Source organism: Neophocaena asiaeorientalis, unplaced genomic scaffold (assembly GCF_003031525.2).
Source record: "Neophocaena asiaeorientalis asiaeorientalis breed wild unplaced genomic scaffold, Neophocaena_asiaeorientalis_V1.1 scaffold118, whole genome shotgun sequence".
Lineage (NCBI taxonomy): Eukaryota > Metazoa > Chordata > Mammalia > Artiodactyla > Phocoenidae > Neophocaena > Neophocaena asiaeorientalis.
The window spans coordinates 6,369,252-6,386,100 of NW_020175528.1; the positions used below are offsets into that span (position 1 = coordinate 6,369,252).

A 16,849-nucleotide genomic window follows, 5' to 3' on the forward strand; every position below is an offset into this window, starting at 1 on the left:
ATATGACAAGCCAACAGCAAACATCATACTCAAAGTTGAAAAACTGAAATCATTTCCACTCAGATAAGGAGCAAGACAAGGATGTCCACTGTCGCCACTATTATTCAACATAGTTTTGGAAGTCCTAGCCATGCAATCAGAGAAGAAAAAGAAATGAAAGGAATACAGATTGGAAAATAAGTAGTAAAACTGTCACTGTTTGCAGATGACATGATACTATACATAGAAAAGCCTAAAGATGCCACCAGAACACTACTAGAATTAATCAATGAATTTGGTAAGGTTTCAGGATACAAAATTAATGGACAGAAATTTCTTGCATTCCTATACACTGACAACAAAAAATCAGAAAGGGAAATTATGGAAACAATCCCATTTACCATCGCAACAAAAAGAATAAAATACCTAGGAATAAACCTACCTAAGGAGGTGAAAGACTTGTACTCAGAAAACTATAAAACACTGATGCAAGAAATAAATGTTGACAAAAACAGACGGAGAAATATACCACGTTCTTGGATTGGAAGAATCAATATTGTGAAAATGATTCTACTACCCAAAGCAATCTACAGATTCAGTGCAATTCTGATCAAATTACCAATGGCATTCTTCCCAGAATTAGAAGAAAAAATTTCACAATTTGTATGGAAATGGAAAAGACCCCGAATAGCCAAAGCAATCTTGAGGAAAAAAACAGAGCTGGAGGAATCTGGCTCCCAGACTTCAAACTATACTACAAGCCTACAGTAATCAAGACACAATGGTACTAGCACAAAAACAGAAATACAGATCTATGGTACAGGATAGAAAGCCCAGGATAAACCCATGCACATATGGTCACCTAATTTAGAACAAAGGAGGCAAGAACATACAATGGAAAAAAGACAGCCTCTTCAATAAGTGGTGCTGGGAAAACTGGACAGCTACATGTAAAATCATGAAATTAGAACATTCCCAAACACCATACACAAAAATAAACTCCAAATGTTTTAAAGACCTAAATGTAAGACTAGATATTATAAAACTCTTAGAGGAAAACATAGGAAAAACACTCTTTGACATAAACAACAGCAAGATCTTTTTTTGACCCACCTCCTAGAGTAACTGAAATCAAAACAAAAATAAACAAATGGGGCCCATTTAAACTTAAAAGCTTTTGCACAGCAAAGGAAACCATAAACAAGATGAAAAGACAATCCTCAGAATGGGAGAAAATATTTGCAGATGAAACAATGGACAAAAGATTAATCTCCAAAATATACAACCAGCTCATGGAGCTCAATATCAAAAAGCAAAAAACCCAATTAAAAAATGGGCAGAAGAACTAAATAGACATTTCACCAAAGAAGACATACAGATGGCCAACAAACTCATGAAAAGATGCTCAACATCGCTAATTAGAGAAATGCAAATCAAAACCACAATGAGGTATCACCTCACAAAAGTCAGAATGGCCATTATCAAAAAATCTAGCTAACTACAATCCTGCAGCCTGTGGAACAAAAACCACATTCACAGAAAGATAGACAAGATGAAAAGGCAGAGGGCTATGTACCAGAGGAAGGAAAAAGATAAAACCCCAGAAAAACAACTACATGAAGTGGAGATAGGAAACCTTCTAGAAAAAGAACTCAGAATAATGATAGTGAAGATGATACAGGACCTCAGAAAAACAATGGAGGCAAAGATCAATAAAATGCAAGAAATGTTTAACAAAGATCTAGAAGAATTAAAGAACAAACAAACAGAGATGAACAACACAACACAAATGAAAAATACACTAGAAGGAATCAATAGCAGAACAACTGAGGCTGAAGAATGGATTAAGTGACCTGGAAGACAGAATGGTGGAACTCACTGCTACGGAACAGAATAAAGAAAAAAGAATGAAAAGAAATGAAGACATCCTAAGAGACCTCTGGGACAACATTAAATGCAAAAACATTCGCATTATAGGGGTTCCAGGAGAATAGAGAGAGAAAGAACCGGAGAAAATATTTGAAGAGGTTATAGTTGAAAAATTCCCTAACATGGGAAAGGAAATAGCCACCCAAGTCCAGGAAGTGCAGAGAGTCCCATACAGGATAAACGCAAGGAGAAACACACTGAGACACATAGTAATCAAATTGGCAAAAATTAAAGACAAAGAAAAATTATTGAAAGCAGCAAGGGAAAATGACAAATAACATACAAGGGAACTCCCATAAGGTTAACAGCTGATTTCTCAGCATAAACTCTACAAGCCAGAAGGCAGTGGCATGATATACTTAAAGTGGTGAAAGGGAAGAAACTACAACCAAGATTACTCTACCTGGCAAGGATCTCATTCAGATTCGATGGAGAAATCAAAAGCTTTACAGACAAGCAAAAGCTAAGAGAATTCAGCGCCACCAAACAAGCTTTACAACAAATGCTAAAGGATCTTCTCTAAGTGGGAAACACAGGAGAAGAAAAGGACCTACAAAAACAAACCCAAAACAATTAAGAAAATGGTAATAGAAACATACATATCGATAATTACCTTAAACATAAATGGATTAAATGCTCCAACCAAAAGACAGAGGCTTGCTGAATGGATACAAAAACAAGAACCATATATATACTGCCTACAAGAGACCCACTTCAGACCTAGGGACACATTCAGACTGAAAGTGAAGGGATGGAAAAAGATATTACATGCAAATGGAAATAAAAAGAAAGCTGGAGTAGCAATACTCATGTCAGATAAAATAGACTTTAAAATAAAGAATGTTACAAGAGACAAGGAAGGACCCTACATAATGATCAAGGGATCAATCCAAGAAGAAGATATAACAATTATAAATATATATGCACCAAACACAGGAGCACCTCAATACATAAGGCAACTGCTAACAGCTATAAAAGAGGAAATCAACAGTAACACAATAATAGTGGGGGACTTTAACACCAACTTACACCAATGGACAGATCCTCCAAACAGAAGATAAAGAAGGAAACACAAGCTTTAAAGGACACTATAGACCAGATAAATTTAATTGATATTAATAGGACATTCTTCCAAAAACAGCAGATTACACTTTCTTCTCAAGTGCACATGGAACATTCTCCAGGATAGATCACATCTTGGGTCACAAATCAAGCCTCAGTAACTTTAAGAAAATTGAAATCATATCAAGCATTTTTTTTCTGACCACAACGCTATGAGATTAGAAATCAATTACAGGGGAAAAAAACGCAAAAAACACAAACACATGGAGGTTAAAAAATACGTTTATACTAAATAACCAAGAGATCACTGAAGAAATCAAAGAGGAAATAAAAAAATATCTAGTGACAAATGATAATGAAAGCATGAAGATCCAAAACCTATGGGATGCAGCAGAAGGAGTTCTAAGAGGGAAGTTTATAGCTATACAAGCCAACCTCAAGAACAAGAAAAATCTCAAATAAACAATCTAATCTTACACCTAAAGGAAATGGAGAAAAAAGAAAAACAAAACCCAAAGTTAGCAGAAGGAAAGAAATCATAAACATCAGAGAAGAAATAAATGAAATAGAAACAACGAAAACAATAGCAAAGATCAATAAAACTAAAAGCTGGTTCTTTGAGAAGATAAACAAAATTGATAAACTGTTAGCCAGACTCATCAAGAAAAAGAGGGAGAGGTCTCAAATCAATAAAATTAGAAATGAAAAAGGAGAAGTTACAACAGACACTGCAGAAATACAAAGCATCCTAAAAGACTACTACAAGCAACCCTATGTCAATAAATTGGACAATCTGGAAGAAATGGACAAATTCTTAGAAAGGTATAACCTTCCAAGACTGAACCAGAAAGAAATAGAAAATATGAACAGACCAATCACAAGTAATGAAATTGAAACTGTGATAAAAAAAAATCTTCCAACAAACAAAAGTCCAGGACCAGATGGCTTCACAGGTGAATTCTATCAAACATTTAGAGGAGAGCTAACACCCATCCTTCTCAAATTCTTCCAAGAAATTGCAGAGGAAGGAAACTCCCAAACTCATTCTATGAGGCCACCATCACCCTGATACAAAAACCAGACAAAGATAATACAAAAAAAGAAAATTACAGACCACTATCACTGATGAATATAGATACAAAAACCTCAGCAAAATAAGAGCAAACAGAATCCAGCAACATATTAAAAGGATCATACACCATGATCAAGTGGGATTTATCCCAGGGATGCAAGAATTCTTCAATATATGCAAATCAATCAAGGTGATACACCATATTAAAAAACTGAAGAAGGAAAACCATATGATCATCTCAATAGATGAAGAAAAAGCTTTTGACAAAATTCAACACCCATTTATGATAAAAACTTTCCAGAAAGTGGGCATAGAGGGAACCTACCTCAACATAATAAAGGCTATGTATGACAAACCCACAGAGGGAACCTACCTCAACATAATAAAGGCCATATACGACAAACCCACAGCAGACATCATTCTCAATGGTGAAAAACTGAAAGCATTTTCTCTAAGATCAGGAACAAGACAAGGATGTCCACTCTTGCCACTATTATTCAACATAGTTTGGAAGTCCTAGCCACAGCAATCAGAGAAGAAAAAGAAATAAAAGGAATACAAATTGGAAAGAAGAAGTAAAACTGTCACTATTTGCAGATGACAGGATACTATACATAGAGAATCCTAAAGATGTCACCAGAAACTACTAGAGCTAATCAATGAATTTGGTGAAGTTGCAGGGTACAAAATTAATGGACAGAAATCTCTTGCATTCCTATACACTAATGATGAAAATTCTGAAAGAGAAGTTAAGGAAACACTCCCATTTACCATTGCAACAAAAAGAATAAAATACCTAGGAATAAACCTACCTACGGAGACAAAAGACCTGTATGCAGAAAACTATAAGACACTTTTGAAAGAAATTAAAGATGATACCAACAGATGGAGAGATATACCATGGTCTTGGATTGGAAGAATCAATATTGTGAAAATGACTATACTACCCAAAGCAATCTACAGATTCCATGCAATCCCTATCAAATTACCAATGGCATTTTTTTCAGAACTAGAACAAAATATCTTAAAATTTATATGGAGATACAAACGACCCCGAATAGACAAAATAGTCTTGAGGGAAAAAAAAACTGGACAGCTACATGTAAGAGAATGAAATTAGAACACTCCGTAACACCATACACAAAAATAAACTTTAAATGGGTTATAGACCTAAATGTAAGACTGGACACCATAAAACTCTTAGAGGAAAACATAGGAAGAACATTCTTTGACATAAATCACAGCAAGATCTTTTTTGATCCACCTCCTACAGTAATGGAAATAAAACCAAAAATAAACAAATGGGACCTAATGAAACTTAAAAGCTTTTGCAAAGCAAAGGAAACTACCAACAAGATGAAAAGACAACCCTCCGAATAGGAAAAAATATTTGCAAATGAATCAATGGACAAAGGATTGATCTCCAAAATATATAAACAGCTCATGCAGCTCAATATTAAAAAAACAATCCAATCAAAAAATGGGGGGCTTCCCTGGTGGCACAGTGGTTGAGAGTCCACCTGCTGATGCAGGGGACATGGGTTCATGCTCCGGTCCGGGAGGATCCCATATGCCGCGGAGCGGCTGGGCCCGTGGGCCATGGCCGCTGGGCCTGCACGTCTGGAGCCTGTGCTCCACAGCGGTAAAGGCCACAACAGTGAGAGGTCTGCGTACCTCAAAAAAAAAAAAAAAAATGGGCAGAAGAACTAAATAGACACTTCTCCAAATAGAAGATACAGATGGCCAAGAAGCACATGAAAAGCTTCTCAACATCACTAATTATTAGAGAAATGCAAATCAAAACTACAATCAGGTATCACCTCACACCAGTTAGAATGGGCATCATCGGAAAATCTACAAGCAACAAATGCTGGAGGGGGTGTAGAGAAAAGGGAACCCTCTTGCACTGTTGGTAGGAATGTAAATTGATACAGCCACTGTGGAGAACAGTATTGAAGTTCTTTAAAAAGCTAAAAATAGAATTACCATATGACCCAGCAATCCCACTACTGAGCATATACCCAGAGAAAACCATAATTCAAAAAGACACATGCACCCCAATGTTCATTGCAGCACTATTTACAATAGCCAGGTCATGGAAGCAACCTAAATGCCCATTGACAGACGAATGGATAAAGAAGATGTGGTACATATATACAATGGAATATTACTACACCATAAAAAGGAACAGAATTGGGTCATTTGTAGAGACGTGGATGAAATGAAATGTAGAGACTGTCATACAAACTGAAGTAAGTCAGAAAGAGAAAAACAAATATCGTATATTAACGCATATATGTGAAACCTAGAAAAATGGTACAGATGAACTGGTTTGCAGGGCAGAAATTGAGACACAGATCTAGAGGACAAACGTATGGACACCAATGGGGGAAAGCAGTGGTGCGTGGGAGTAGTGGTGTGATGAACTGGGCGATTGGGATTGACATGTATACACTGATGTGTATAAAATGGATGACTAATAAGAACCTGCTGTATAAAAAAATAAAATAAAATTCAAACAAACAAATAAACAAATTTAGAAACAATAAATGCTGGAAAGGGTGTGGTGAAAAGGGAACTATTGGTGGGAATGTGAATTGATACAACCACTGTGGAGAATAGTCGGTGTTCCTTAAGAAAGTAAAAATAGAACTATCATATGACCCAGCAATCCCACTACTGGGCATATACTCTGAGAAAACCATAATTCAAAAAGAGACATGCACCACAGTGTTCATTGCAGCAGTATTTACAATAGCCAGGACATGGACTGATGAATTGATAAAGAAGATGTGGCACATATATACAATGGAATATTACTCAGCCATAAAAAGTAACTAAATTATGTTATTTGTATTGAGGTGGATGGACCTAGAACCTGTCATATAGAGTTAAGTAAATCAGAAAGAGAAAAACAAATACCATATGTTAACACATGTATATGAAATCTAAAAAGAAAAATTGTAATGATGAACCTAGTGACAGGGCAGGAATAAAGACAAAGACATAGAGAATGAACTTGAGGACACAGAGGGGAGGGGGAAGCTGGGGTGAAGTGAGAGTAGCATCAACATATATACCTACCAAATGCAAATTAGTTAGCTATTGGGAAGCAGCAGCATAGCACAGGGAGATCAGCTCAGTGATTTGTGACCACCTTGAGAGGTGGACAGGTAGGGTGGGAGGGAGGCTCATGAGGGAAGGGATATGGGGATATATGTATGCATATGGTTGATTCACTTTGTTGTACAACAGAAACTAACAATATTCTGAAGCAATTATACTCCAATGAAGATCTATTAAAGAAAAAAAAAATTGTAGGACTGAACATCCTGACTTTTTTTCAGATCTTAGTGGAAAAGCACTCAATATTTTAGCATTAAGTAGCTTTCCCATATACCCTTTATCAAACGGAGAAAGTTTCTTACAATACCTTGTATGTTGAGAGTTAATCACAAATTATTTTTTATTTATTTTTTTTGCGGTATGCGGGCCTCTCACTGTTGTGGCCTCTCCTGTTGCGTTGCACAGGCTCTGGATGCGCAGGCTCAGCGGCCATGGCTCACGGGCCCAGCTGCTCTGCGGCATGTGGGATCTTCCTGGACCGGGGCATGAACCCGTGTTCCCTGCATTGGCAGGTGGACTCTCAACCACTGCGCCACCTGGGAAGCCCTTTTCTCCTATTATTTATTTATTTATTATTTTTTATTATTTTTTTTGTGGTACGTGGGCCTCTCACTGCTGTGGCCCCTCCCATTGCGGAGCACAGGCTCCAGACACGCAGGCTCAGCGGCCACGGCTCACAGGCCCAGCCGCTCCATGGCACTTGGGATCCTTCCGGACCGCGGCACAAACCTGCGTCCCCTGCATCAGCAGGCGGACTCCCAACCACTGCGCCACCAGGGAAGCCCTTCTATTTTTTAAATAAAATGTTAATAGTTTTAAGTTTTACATTTCAATATCTGATTCATTTTGAGTTAATTTTTTGTGTAAGATGTGAGATTTAGGTTGAGGTTTATATTTTTACCTGTGGATTTCCAATTGCTCCAGCTATTTGTTGATAAAGCTATCCTTCGTCCAATGAATTGTTTTTCCACTTTTGTAAAAATATCAGTTCAAAAAGTCTGTGTGAATCTAACTTTGGACTCTGTATTCTGTTCCACTAATCTATTTGATTATGCCTCCACCAATAGCACACCGTCCTCACTACTGCATCTCTCCATTAGGCCTTAATATTGGGTAGGATTTCTACCTCTTTGTTCTTTTTCATGATTGTTTTAGCTATTCTAGGGCCTGTGTCTTTATATATTGTTAACATGAAATAAACAGATTGCCAGATATTTCTCTAGCAAAGGTGGGTTTATTTGATATCAGCAGAGAATTGCAGTTATGTCTGTATCCATGGCCAGAGCGAAAAAGAAGTTGGGAGGGCTATAGTAAACACAACTGTCCATGGCTTTTCATTGGCTGAGTCCTTGCCAGGGAAGAAAAGGAGTCTTTCTTCCTCCTGTTAGGCTCTGCTTTTGTCGCAGGGCATGCGAACTTCCTGTTCTGGTCTCCTAATTCTAGTTAATTGAAGGTTTCTGTTTATTAATTTTTTGTAATATAAATTTTAGAATAAGCTTGTCTATGCCTACACAAGTTTCTCCTCTGTTTTTTTTTTTCTGACTCAATAGAAATTACATTAAACCTATAAACCAATTTGGAGATAACTGTCTTTACTATGTTGAATCTTCCAATACATGAAAACAGTATATCTTTCTGTTCATTTACATCTTTGATTTCTTTCATCAGAATTTTGTAACTTTCAGCATATAGATCCTGTACATGTTTGTTAAGTTTATGAATAAAGTAGGAGAAATCATTCTACCTAAAACTAAGGCCTATTAAAGACTACCTAAGTCCTTCGTTTTCTTTGGAGTGATAGTAAATGATATTGCATTTCTAATTTTGATTTTCTATATGCTCATTGTTAGTATATAGAAATGCTGTTGATTTTTATGTCTTGATCTGTATCATGTGACCTTGCTGAACTCACTCATTAGTTCTAATTTCCTTTATTTGGTATGTAGATTTCTTGGGATTTTTCCATGTAGATATACCTGTCATCTACTTGCATCTGTGAAATTATATCTTTCATCAAATTTAGGGAGTTTTCAGCCATTGTTTTTTAATACCCTTTCAGCCCCTCTCTCTCTGTCTTTTCTGATGATACAAAGGTTGGATTCTTTGTTACTGTCCCACAGGTCCTTGAAGCCCTGTTCATTTTCTTTTTTTCAGTCTATTTTTTATTTTTGTTCAGATTAGGTCAATTATATCAAGTTCACTAATTCTATCCTCTGTCATCTAGAGAGTTTAAAAGAATTTGTTACTGTATTTTTCAGCTCTATCATTTCCATTTTGTTCCTTTAAGTAACTTCTGTTTCTATGCTGGGCTTCTATTTTTCCATCTGTTTCAGAGAATTTGTAATTGCTTGTAAAAGTCATTTTTATGATGGCTGCTTTAAAATCTTTGTCAGATCATCCAATACCTGACTCATCTTGGTGTTGGTATCAACTAATTTTCTATTCTCATTCATGTTAATTTTCCATCCTCTGTATAATGGGTCAATTTTTTTTTTTTACTGTATCCTGGGCATTTTGGCTATATTTTAAGGAAGCCCTGGGTCCTATTAATGTTTTGTTTTAGCATCAGTCCTCTGTTTATCTTTGGCCTAATTCTGTGAGCTGTGGTTCCAATGACAATCTAATTTTCAAAGTCTATGCAGTGCTATTTTGCTGTCTGCTGCTTCTCTTAGCTTGTAACCTGAGGCTGCCACTGGTCTCAGCTAATGCAATTTGAGGGAGATGAAGGAGCTTCCCCAGGCTGACTGATCTCACACCTCTAAGGTGCATGGGACAAAGAACATTTCCTAGATTGTGTATTTATCTTGGCATGATGCCGTCTGCAAGTGCTGCCAGCAGAATGGTGTTTCTGGGCTGTGGAGAAGAGTCTTGTGCCCTGTGGGGGAGAAGAGAACCTCAAGGGCCAGGTACTTGTGGTGGGATCCCCCTAGCTAGTGTCCCCTACTATGTGGTGTCTCTGGGAAAGTGAGCTGAGTCTCAGTGCTGGCAGGGAGAAGGGCACTTCCTCTGGCTATTTAAAGTCAGTAAGCCTTTCCAATCTGTCCCTTTGTTGGTTCAGTCAGTTTTGCCTAGTGATGTAGGCAGGACTCCTAATCAGCCAGTGAGAGGAATTAGTCTATCTGTGCCAGCTCAAGGAGCTTATAGTTGGTGTGCAAGATTGTCCAAGGACTAGAGAGTATGATCAGAGCTCAGGGTGAATCCAGATTTTGAAGGGCCAAAGCAGGTAGGATTTTGCAAGCCTTCCTTAAGAAAAACAGTACAAAATTAGGTATGAAAGTGAGTACTGCTTAAGACTTATAAAAGAAATACACATTTAACAAATCTAAAATTTTTTAAAATTGATAAATACCACAAACACCTCAAATCCAGAAAAATAAGATATTTTTATTAATTAAAAAAATCACAAATCAAATTGCAACTGTTTATGAGACAGCACTATAGAAAATGGTAAAGCAAGCTCAAATGATTGCAATTTGACGTTGTTGACTGTATTACTTTTCTGTTGCTCTGTAATTAATTACCACAAACTTAGCAGCTTAAAACAACATACATTTACTATCTCACAATTTCTGTAAGGAGTCTAGGCACAGTTTAGCTGGGTCCTCTGCTCAGGGTCTCATGAGGTATCAATTAAGATGTTATCTAGGCTGAATTATCATCTGGAGCCTTGAGTGGCTGAATCCGATCCCAAGCTCTTTCAGTTTGTTGACATAACTCACTTCTTTGCTGCTGTGTGACTGAGATGTCTATTTTATTGCTGGCTGTCAGCTGAAGGCCATCTGCAGTTCCTTGCCGCCTGGACCTTTCCCTGGGCTCACAAACAAACTGGCAGCTTGCTTCCTCAAGCCAGCAATAGAGAAAAGTCTCTCTCTATTCAGCTAAGAGTGACATCTTATGACTTTTGTCATATAACTAACCTAATCAAGGAAGAGATATCCCATCTCATTTTCATATTCTATTATTTTAGAAGCAAGTCATAGGCCCTGCCTACATTCAAGCTGTGATAAGTGCTGTCATAAATGGATGTAATTTCAATGTATAAGAAATTATTCAGTAGGAATAAAAAGCTGTTAAAGGCAGAGATCAAGATGGTGGAATAGAAGGATGTGGAGCTCACTTCCCTTTACTAACACATCATGTTTGTACATGTGGAACAATTCTCACAAAACACCAACTGAAAACTGGCAGAAGACCTCTTATACAATCAAAGCTGCAAGAAAGATCCCCATGTAACTGGGCAAGATGGAAAAAAAAAAGGCATTGGGATGGGACTGGTGCTCCTAGGAGGGAGCTGTGAAAGAGAAAAGTTTCCCTTGCCCTGGGAACCCCATTTTTTGGCTGGGAGGTTCACTAGGACAGATAGAGAGTTGAAGGGGCATGGTATCTGCCTGCCTAGCAATCAGGGCAGAGAGAGACAGGAGCTGATGGCTTTCATGTCCCTGCCCTTCCCAGCCCGAAATGTGCGCCAGGTGGGGCTGCTAGTATGTGCAGTGCCTAGACACTGAAACTAGGGCTTCAGTGGATGGACCCTGGGAGAGGACTAAGTCTAGCTGCACACAGATAGCCTGAAGGGCCTGGTGTGTGGTCCAGGCTGCCTAGTGCATGCAGGGTGGGGGGCGGGTATGCCACAGGAGTTCCAATATTAGCATGTGCAGGGCAGGGTGTGGGTATGCCATGGGAGCCTCATTGTCAGCATGCCATGGTGCGGTGTGGCTCCAGAGGCTGCAAGCTTTGTGACTTGAGGGCAGGGGCAGAGTGATATTAACTCTCCCAGAGCAGGGGTGTGTCCAGGGGGCAGGCCCAGCAGCAGCAGTGCTTGTTAGCCTGCACATCAGGTGGTGGACGGCATCACAGAATCGCACGTCCTTGGAGGACAGCCCCTGGGGAGGAGTATGGAGTGCTTCCTTTCCCAGCAGGAGCATTCCATTCCCACCTATATCACACTGCATCTTGGAGCTGGATCTGGGGTGGATGGGACCTAAGAGATGCCTACCACAGAGGCAGGTCAGGTTCCAGGCAGCAGTACAACCACTTTGATTCCTGCAGCCACAGCATTCCGGCCCCCTGAGCCAGCCTAACACTAGGTCTGGGATGAACACAATGGAGAAAGGGATGTGACCTTGGGCTGCTTCTGAGAAAAACCAAGGACACCAGCATAGGTGGCACATAGGTTCACTGTGACCACACAGGCCTCACTTGCTTCAGCACTCACCTCTTTAGGCACAGAGCACACACTAAGGGCAAAAGAGTTTTACTGAACCCAAATCTCAGGGCTTCTACTCCAACAACTGGGGAGCAGACCTGCCCCTGACAGGGTTGTGACAGCCACAGATCAAAGAGGAGGCCCCACCCAACTTCCAGTGCAGGCTCCGGTCCCTACAAAACCAAACACACCCCCTATCAAGGAATAATAGCCAGCACACTCTGAGGAAAGTTATGGCAGGCATCCATACCAAAAACAGCCCTGGCACCAAAAATAGTAGACTCACACAGTCTACACAGTGACTCTCCCACATAAAAACAGCCCTTCATGACCACAGTATATAACTGTTTCTCCTAAATACACAGAGACAGAGAAACTTGAGTAAAATGAAAAAGCAGAGGAACTACTCCCAATTAAAAGAACAAGAGAAATCCCCTGAAAGAACAAACAATGAAACAGATCTCTCCAGTCTACTAGACCCCATTCAAAAAGGAGGTAATAAAAATGCTTAAGGGGGCTTCCCTGGTGGCGCAGTGGTTGAGAGTCCGCCTGCCAACGCAGGGGACATGGGTTCGTGCCCTGGTCCAGGAAGATTCCACATGCCACGGAGCGGCTGGGCCCGTGAGCCATGGCCGCTGAGCCTGCGCACCTGGAGCCTGTGCTCTGCAACGGGAGAGGCCACAACAGTGAGAGGCCCGCATACAGCAAAAAAAAAAAAAAAAAAAAAGGTAAAGGAATTAAGAAAGATTATCAATAGAAAGGCAGATCACTGTAACAAGAAAGTAGAAACTATAAAGAGGAACCAATCAAAATTAGACAACTCAATTGCCAAAATAAAAACCAAGCTAGAAGCAATGAGCAGCATTCTAAATAATGCAGAAGAACAAATAAGGGATGTGGAAGATAGAATAATGGAAATCATCCAATCAGAACATCAGACAGAAAGTCAAAACATTCTCTGACATAAATGGTAGCAATACTTTCTTAGGTCAGTCTCCCAATGCAAAATAAATAAAAGCAAAAATAAACAAATGGGACCTAATCCAACTTAACATCTTTTGCACTGCAAAGGAAACCATCAACAAAACAAAAAGACAACCCACAGAATGGGAGAAACTATTTGCATATGATGCGACTGACAAGGGGTTAATATCCAAAATATACAGACAGCTCATACAACTCAATAAAACAACAAAAAAACACTCAATAAAAAAATAGGCAGAAGACCTAAATTGACATTTCTCCAAAGAAGACATACAGATGGCCAATGGAACAGTACTCAGCCATAAAAAAGAATGAAATATGGCCACTTGCAGCAACATGGATGGACCTGGAAATTTCATACTGAGTGAAGTAAGTCAGACAGAGAGAGACAAATATTTTATGATATCACTTATATGAGAAGTCTAAGGAATAATATAAGGGAATATATTTACAAAACAGAAACAGACTCATGGACCTGGAAAACAAACTTATTTTTACCTAAGAGGAAGGGAAGGTGAGGAGGAATAAATTGGGAGTATGGGATCAACAGACACACAACTCTATATAAAATAGCTAAGCAACAAGGACTTACTGTGTAACACAGGGAACAATATCCAATATCTTGTTATAACCTATATTGGAAAATAATCTGAAAAAGAATATATATATGTAACTGAATCACTTCGTTGTACATCTGAAATAACACAACTTTGTAAATCAACTATATTTCATTAAAAAAGCACTTATTCAGTAAAATTATATAATTATCTAAGTTAATGGTAAGATAAGATTAAGTATAAGATAATGAAGAATTACACTGTGGCCCATAAAATGGTTTCAGAGCACTGTAATCCAGTCCACTGTTGGACTGGATTACTTTCTGGAACCTTGTGTGAGAGCACGGTATTGAGAAGCATCACCCTCAAGTATATGTATGAAAGAGAGAGACACACTACACGTAATGCAAATCAGAATATTCTATTTTGTACAAGGTTCAGTAAAATAAAAAGGAAGACCATGCTAGTTCAAAACAGGAGTGAAAATGATATTAAAAATGAAAAAGAGAGAGAAATTGTGAACACATGAGACCTAGAAGTGTAGTGTTAGGGATGCTATGGATGAGCTGCCCTTGTGCATGACCCCCTCCGCTCACTTCATCCATGGACCTATGGACAACACAATTGTCCTGGACACTTTTACGTCCCCTTGAACAAAGGGAAGAGAATTGGAAATCCTGTGAAAGACTGTGGGTATGAAAGTAATACCTCACACCTGTCCACAGTGTCAGTGAACGTTAATTAACTAATACTGGAGCCTCAGTTTTCTTATCTATAAAATAATACTCTCTGTAAAACAATATTTTACCTATTAAAGAATACTAAAGTTTCTTCTAGTTATAAATCCTGTGATTGTATAAATGCTCTCAAATTCTCCTTGCTGTACTCTGAAGGAAAGTCATCACATATTTTGAGAGGTAAAAGTTAAACTGAATTATGGATTCTCAACTTAGAACAAGTCTTCACAAAAACTAAAATTTGGAAAATATTGTTGGAAAACTAATCTGGAGAATGTGTGGCTTATTTACATAAATACCCATGTAAATAATTATAGCTGTTATTTGAATTGAGTATCAAAAATCAAAAATACGTTACAAATATACACCAGTATTGTAGGAGAGCATCTATTTCCTCAGTGTGGAAAACGCTAGATTAGATATATCCAATATTTAGAATTAGTAAAACTTTACTTTCTCATTATTTTTCTGAGAAATTTATCTCCCACTTTGAGTACTTACGCATCATCTGAAAGCCATAAAAATGTTTATAGGTGAGAATCAAGGGTGTATTAATAATATAAATAAAATAATAATGGTAAAACATGCTTAGTTAATCATAAAAATCCTAAAAAGAGGGAATTATTACCCTTACTTATCAAGGCTAACAGAGGCTTCATCGAGGATTTTGTCCAAAACGGACAGAGCCAGGAAATCAAACCCTGGTCATATTTGGATTTCTGAAGCAAAAATGACATAATTTTATATATTTTTTATATCTGATAATATGACTGAATTTAATTATCTAGCACTTGCTCATAATTCCCTAAGGATAGATGAAATCAAAACGCTATTAGAAGAGTGGTTTGGCTAATAATCCTCAAAATACCAACTCCCATGAAACTTTGAGGCATGGATATGAACTTAGCACTATTTCAGTTAAAAAAAACCCAACTAGATCAGTTCCAGATGTGGAGGTCTATGACCTGTACAATAAAATAGGACAGTGCCAAAAACTAAGGAGGAAACAAAAATGACAACCATTAGTTAAATGGGCTGTACGGATGTGTTTTTGAAAGCCAGTGACACTGTGGTCTCATGGTGTCAGAAGCCTGGAATACTATCTGCCTGATCATTTGGCAGAATTCCAAGTTTTGTTCCACAATTTGACCAAATGAGAAGCTCTACATTATTTTATATCCTGGGACACTATATAAATTAACAGAGTGATAAGTCAATTCTTTCTCTTAAGGAAGTGATTGCTTAAATAACACACATCCATATTTTCAATAATAAAAGAAAATATAATAAAATAATTACTGGTTCAATTTTGTGTTTCTGTTGCTCCCAGTTTTTCACCCTTCAAAACCTATTTCCTTCCCACGTTCTTAAAGAGTGTATCATAAAAATACCACATATGATAAAACTGGAGAGTCAGTACCTAGATATGATTTTACAACAGAGGGAAGAACAAAGGAATCTGGTAAAAGTTGTCCTGCTTTTTACTTTATGCACAACTTAGAAAAACTTATTTACAAAATACAAGCTCACTTTTGTTTTGATTGGCCTTCCCCTTCTTTAAATTATTTACTATTATTGTACAACTAATACTTATTAAAACTTTGCTATCACATAGCTTAAAATACTTCACAATTACACTTTATCATAAAAATGATTAGACCTCATTAAAAGTAATGGCATACACACACACACAAATCAGAAGCAAGAATAGATTTGTTTGCTTATTTTTTAGCAGAGCTTTACCTGGAGGTTGGTGACATAAAGAAGAACACCCAAGAAATCCTCCTCCCTTAAATGAGTAGTAATCATACGAATTACCTGTCAGACAATATAAGAATGAGTAAGTAGTTGTTTTGAAAACAATGGCCCAAATGTCCATGGTCCCCACTCCTGCCACATCGCCCTCTCTCTCTCTCTCTCTCTCTCTCAGAATGCACCTACCATCAGCTCACAGAGGAGGAGAAGACTCAGGCTTGATTTACAGATGGTTCCCCATGATATGCAGGTGACACTTGGACGTGGACAGCTGCAACACTACAGCCCCTTTCTGGGACAGCCCTGAAGGACAGTGGTCAAGAAAATGCTTCCAGTTAGCAGAGCTTTGGGAAGGACACCTGGTTGTTCACTTTGCTTGCGTGGATAAAAAGCCAGATGCGTGATGCTGATTCATGGGCTATGGTCAATGGCTGGATGACCATTT

The 16,849-nt window shown here is 38.2% G+C and overlaps 1 protein-coding gene across 1 annotated transcript in view; it reads left to right on the forward strand.

The window, feature by feature from the left end:
- Positions 1–16,849, forward strand: part of LOC112415854 (basic proline-rich protein-like) — a 53,512-nt gene that overhangs the window by 35,944 nt on the left and 719 nt on the right. The window lies entirely within an intron of this gene.